Source organism: Apium graveolens, chromosome 4 (assembly GCF_009905375.1).
Source record: "Apium graveolens cultivar Ventura chromosome 4, ASM990537v1, whole genome shotgun sequence".
NCBI classification, from domain to species: Eukaryota; Viridiplantae; Streptophyta; class Magnoliopsida; order Apiales; family Apiaceae; genus Apium; species Apium graveolens.
Window position 1 is genome coordinate 119597257 of NC_133650.1, and position 6514 is coordinate 119603770.

The following is a 6514-nucleotide window of genomic DNA, read 5'->3' on the forward strand; positions in this document are numbered from 1 at the left end:
ATAATCGGAACTACCTCAGCGGGACCGAGGTCCCCAACACCTGGCACGGAGCCCGGTTAAGGAAGTTCTACCAGTAAGAGAAAGGTGCACATTCTGGGAACATCTCTACATTTATGCTGTGATATCTTGATGTAAACATTATTCTCATTCACCCCAGAATGTAATTTTTACTTTCAATTTAAATGAAAAACTCTACTTTAAGCGTCCCATAGCTTGAATCAATTTCATTATGTTGTTTCTTTATTTGCCATCATATCACTTACGAAAATTTCTATAAGTTAAAAATTTTACCCCATCCCGGGGTCTGCATAAACACAGCCCATGTGTACTTAGAAAAGTTTCTATAAGTTAAAAATTTCACCCCATCCCGGGGTCTGCATAAACACAGCCCATGTGTACTTAGAAAAGTTTCTATAAGTTAAAAATTTAACCCCATCCCGGGGTCTGCATAAACACAGCCCATGTGTACTTAGAAAAGTTTCTATAAGTTAGAGATTTTACCCCATCCCGGGGTCTGCATAAACACAGCCCATGTGTACTTAGAAAAGTTTCTATAAGTTAGAAATTTTACCCCATCCCGGGGTCTGCATAAACACAACTCATGTGTACTTAGAAAAATTTCTATAAGTTAGAAATTTTACCCCATCCCGGGGTCTGCATAAACACAGCGCATGTGTACTTAGAAAAATTTCTATAAGTTAGAAATTTTACCCCATCCCGGGATCTGCATAAACACAACCCATGTGTACTTAGAAAAGTTTCTATAAGTTAGAAATTTTACCCCATCCCGAGGTCTGCATAAACACAGCCCATGTGTACTTAGAAAAGTTTCTATAAGTTAGAAATTTTACCCCATCCCGGGGTCTGCATAAACACAGCCCATGTGTACTTAGAAAAATTTCTATAAGTTAGAAGTTTTACCCCATCCCGGGGTCTGCATAAACACAACCCATGTGTACTTAGAAAAGTTTCTATAAGTTAGAAATTTTACCCCAACCCGAGGTCTGCAGAAACACAGCCCATGTGTACTTAGACAAGTTTCTATAAGTTAGAAATTTTACCCCAACCCGGGGTCTGCAGAAACACAGCCCATGGGTACTTAGAAAAATTCCTAAGTATTCATGATAATCCCAATTCACCCCGGGGTCTTCTCCTAGCTGGGCCCGGATTCGCCCTCCGTTTGGACAGGAATGACGGCGGCGAGCGGTGTAGCTGTAGGGTGGGAACCTACTAAACAGAACCGGAGGGGGATGGCGTCCCCGCGGCATCTCCGGCGTGAGAATGAGAGAGGGTTTTGAAGGAGAAAGGGGCAAAACGAGAATTATACAAGTTTATTGTGGTGTGTGCATAGGCGTGTATATGAGAGAGAGAGAGTGTGTAACCTGTAACCTTCCTTTTGTCCTTCCTTTTATAGGCCTCTCAGTAGGGTTTAGGTGTTTGTACATTTTGATCTGGACCGTAGGCGTGTCTTTTGGACTGTAGGGCGTGTGGACGTCTGGGATGAGCCGATGTACTATCGAATTCGAACCGTAGGAATGTTCTGGATCCGGGGTACCTGGACGGTGGTGATGTTGTCACGCGTCCTAGGCTCTCCAAGGTTAAAACTGAGTGCTTCCTGGGCTTTTCTTATTGGACCCTGGGCCTCTGTTATTTGGCCTGTACTAATATAGGTTATCACGTATAATGCGTATGTCTGGGCACTCCTCTTTGGGCTTAAATGGGCTACAAGCCCAATTTACATTCTGATTATCTCATTGGCAAACAAAACCTTACGTGATTATTTCACATATTTGTGTTGATAAGCGAATATCGAGTTTCTTAACTTTCCCACTTTCTTGATTTTCTCTCATTATTTCTTGGCATTTGTTTCTTCCCAACCTTTTACTATGACAATTTATTTTATTTTAGTTATTTGTATTTTAATTTTCTTATTATTTATTTCTACACTAGTTTAGAATTCGTGTGATAATTATATATATATTCATGATATTTTTAGAGAAACATTTATTTTAATTATAAAACATAAAAAATTATAGATTTCAGTTTAAAAAAGTAAAGGGTTTTAACTGAAAAATAATGGGTGATATTATCCACCAATCTAAATTCAACTAGTTATACGTATTTTGTTTTTTAACACGGATCAATAATATTAATTTAGTTTAGCCGGGATGAATAATGTAAATTATAGTTATATCCCGAAGTTATTGTCCTTGTTTTCAAGTTTTCTCTTTTTTACTTTATATACATGTATTAAAATTATTAGTTCGTGTAATTTGTAACTTATATTTTAATTTTGTTTAAAAAAATTATAACTTATAAGTTATGATTTACAAAACACATCAACAGCTTATCTATCTATACTATTATATTAAAAACAAAACAATGAAAGTTTGGTTGGTAGTCGGTCTGATCACTGTAATTATAGTAATATTTAAAATAAAACACACTCATAAATATATTAATATTCATAATAAAATTATTCAAATAAAAATAGAATTATAATATGCTTTATCATCCTTTTTTTTCTTTTATCGTAGTTAACCCGCAGCCGCTACCCTTCGGGTGCGCAGTGGGTGATAAGTAGCATTTTATACCACTTAGAACGTCTTATAATATCTTAAATTAGTGTCTTGAAATCAAGTATTTTGCGTATTTGATGCGTTTTTCTAGTGTTTATGCATTTCAGGGTATTAGTTGCATTTCGGGAGAGAATTCATCAATAATAAGCCTTGGCATGTGTTCAGCATTGTAAGTGGGAATATAGGAGCAGATTTCAGCGAAGAAACGGAGTAAAACAGATCATTTTTCCAGAAGGGGTCTGAGCGCCCGCTCAGGAAAGCTGAGCGGCCGCGCAGGGTCATAAATTCAGATTTATTATTTTAGACTTCTATTTCTGTTTGGCTTTCAACTTCTGAGCTATCTGGGTTTTATGGGACTCCTATATAAGTAGATTTCAGAGACGTTTCACAGAGGTTGGATCGTAGTATTAATCAAGGAGCGAGGAGATAAGGAAGAAGACCGTTTTAGCACACCGCAACAAAGAGGAAGCATATTTTCTTGTGATTCTTTATTTCGTTGTAACGTTGGATGCTAGTTTTCTTACTTTGAACCTATTTACTCTTGTGACGTACTCTGGTTTAATATAAGTAGTTTTAGTTATTATTCTCTTGTGTTTATTTATCATATTTTCATATGAACCCATGATGACGATGAGTGCTAACATGGGCTAATCGTGATCATGGGGTCGTAACGGATTTACTATGGAATTCTTTAGTTAGTTGTTTAATACCTTAGTGTGTGATGATTGTATGATATCTAGTATTGGTTGTGCGTAATCGTCTTATGTGCGTCGCGAACATATAAGATAGGGTGTTAATCTCTTGTGAAGGGACGGTGGATCTTGAGATTTAGAACTTGCCATGTTAGTATAGGTTCATGTACGAGTATGCATGATTAGTGGGTAACTCTAACCGTTTTATTCGCCCTGTGTAATCAAAAGGAATAACTTGTGCTTAAATCGTTATGTTGTCAATTTCTGTAGACATATAAGGACTCAACATAATTGATGCCTATTCAACTTCTATCTTAATTGTGGATGTTTGGTAGAATGGTATTAGTACAATGAAAGTTGGCTTTTATCAGTTTCGTGTTATTCGATTAATATCATCACTGTTGCATGCTAAGGGTAATAACAATAGCCAATGAAGGAAGTAGTAATGAAGTTGTGATCTCATGAGTGTTTTAATATTGTTAATTCAAGTGTTAATTAAGTGGTTAATTATAGTAGTTAATTGTAGTTAATAATTAGTTAATCAAATCTAAGTGTTATTGTCTTAACATTGAGAAGTAATAATACATTGGTGAGTGAGTTTAATTGAACATAATTAGTCTGTGTCTCTGTGGGAACGAACTAGAAAGTATTCTATATTACTTGCGAACGCGTATACTTGCGTGTATTATTAGTGCGTGTTTTCGCCCTAACAAGTTTTTGGCGCCGCTGCTGGGGACTCGGCGTATTTGTTTAGTTTATGTACTTACCATCATTGGTCATTAGGACTCGGTGATTAAGACGTGTGTACTTATTATTTCCGGTTGTGTTTCAGGTACTTTAGCGAGCATTTATGCAAACTCGTTCTCTTACTCGCAAGAGGACTTTAGATACAGCTGAGGAGACAGACGAAGTTCTTGATATTCCGGAGAAGATAGATTTTGAAGATTAGGATTCAGGAAGTGAGCAGAAAGAACCTTTAATCATGGGTGATCGTATTGTTCTGGCAGATCCAGCTCTTATGGACTTTTCTCGGCCTAAAATTGATGACATTCAGTCAAGCATTCTTCATCCGGCTATTCAGGCTAACACCTTTGAAATCAAGCCGGGCACTATTCAGATGGTGCAGAATTCTGTTTCTTTCGGAGGTGCTGCGACTGAAGACCCCAACATGCACATAAGGAATTTTGTCGAGATCTGTAGTACTTTCAAATACAATGGTGTGACTGATGAGGCTATCAAGCTGAGGCTTTTCCCATTCTCTCTGAGGGATAAAGCTAAGGACTGGTTACATTCTGAACCAGCTGGGTCCATCACTACTTGGCAAGATCTTGCGCAAAAATTTTTGGTGAAGTTTTATCCAATGGCAAAGATTGCGGCTATGAGGAGTGCTCTTACTCAGTTTGCGCAGCAACCTACAGAATCTATGTGTGAAACTTGGGAGCGCTACAAGGAAATGTTGAAAAAGTGCCCACATCATGGAATGCCCGATTGGATGGTGATCACTGGTTTCTATAATGGTTTAGGGGCCCAATCTCGGCCCATGCTCGATGCAGCAGCTGGAGGCGCCTTTTGGGCCAAAAGCTATACTGAGGCTTATAATCTTATTGAGACTATGGCTGCAAATGAGCATCAAAACCCAACTCAAAGGATGATGCCTGGGAAGGTAGCGGGTATTCTGGAAGTCGATGCAGCCACCGCTATTGCAGCGCAGCTCCAAGCGCTGTCTATGAAGGTCGATTCTCTAGCCACCTATGGGGTCAATCAGATAGATATGGTCTGTGAGCTTTGTGCAGGTTCTCATGCTAGGTATCAGTGTTCTCTTGTTAACGAATCTGTTCAGTACGTGAACAATTATCCACGACAACAGCAGCCTGTGCCAGCTACTTATCATCCTAACAACAGAAATCATTCAAATTTCAGCTGGAGTAATAATCAAAATGCTATTCAGCAACCATATCAGCAAGGCGTAAGTAAGCAGTTCAATCCACCTGGATTCCAGCAACCGCAGAATTATGCTCAAAGGCAATCATATCCTCAACAGGGAGGTGCAGCTACACCCACTAGTGCTGATTTTGAGGAACTTAAGCTGTTGTGCAAGAGTCAGGCGGTTTCTATCAAGACCTTAGAAAATCAAATTGGTCAAATAGCCAATGCAGTGCTTAATCGCCAACCCGGCACACTTCCCAGTGACACTGAAGTGCCAGGCAGGAAGGAAGCTAAAGAGCAAGTCAAGGCTATTACCTTAAGGTCGGGAAAAGTTGCTGATGCTGAAAAAGGAAAAGAAGGAGAAGCTGAAGTTGGTAATGAAGAAGCTAAGCAAAAGGAGAAAGCGGCGAAACCAAGGAAGACTACTGTTGAACACACTCTGCCTGAGGGTAATACAGGGGAGAAACAGCTCTATCCTCCACCACCTTTCCCTAAGAAATTGCAACAACAAAAGCTGGATAAGCAGTTCGGTAAGTTTCTGGAGGTGTTCAAGAAACTTCACATCAATATACCTTTCGCTGAGGCTTTGGAGAAAATGCCCAGTTAAGCGAGATTCATGAAGAGTATTCTTTCAAGGAAGGTGAAACTGGATGACCTTGAGACCGTTACTCTAACGGAAGAAAGCAGTGCTGTGCTGCAGCAAAAGTTACCTCCAAAGCTTAAGGATCCAGGTAGCTTCACCATTTCTTGCACCATTGGCAAGTTGTCTTTTGACAAGTGCCTTTGTGATTTGGGAGCAAGCATCAATCTGATGCCGTTGTCGATCTTCAAAAAGTTAAACTTGCCTGATCCAAAGCCCACCTACATGTCTCTACAATTGGCTGATCATTCTATTACTTACCCAAGAGGCATAGTGGAGGATGTGCTAGTAAAGGTGGATAAGCTCTTCTTTCCTGCAGACTTTGTTATTCTGGATTTTGAGGAAGATAATAAGATTCCCATAATCTTGGGAAGACCTTTCTTGGCTACTGGCCGTACCTTGATAGATGTGCAGAAAGGTGAACTTACAATGCGGGTGAAGGATCAGGATGTGACATTCAATGTATTCAAAGCAATGAAATTCTCTATAGAAGACGAGGAGTGCTTAAAAGTGGATTTGATTGATTCTGCGGTTACTTCAGAACTTGATCATATGCTAATGTCTGATGCATTAGAGAAGGCCTTAGTGGGGGATTTTGACAGTGATGATGAGGATGGTAATGAGCAACTATAATATCTTAATGCTTCTCCCTGGAGGCGAAAGCTAGACATGCAATT

At 39.2% G+C, this 6514-nt stretch overlaps 1 non-coding gene across 1 annotated transcript; it reads right to left on the reverse strand.

Annotated features, from left to right (window-relative positions):
- Positions 1-4646: 4646 nt before the first annotated feature.
- On the reverse strand, positions 4647-4753 carry LOC141721952 (small nucleolar RNA R71). The gene has a single exon (XR_012574992.1). It is a non-coding gene; the product is annotated as a small nucleolar RNA R71 (small nucleolar RNA).
- Between the last annotated feature and the right edge of the window lie 1761 nt (positions 4754-6514).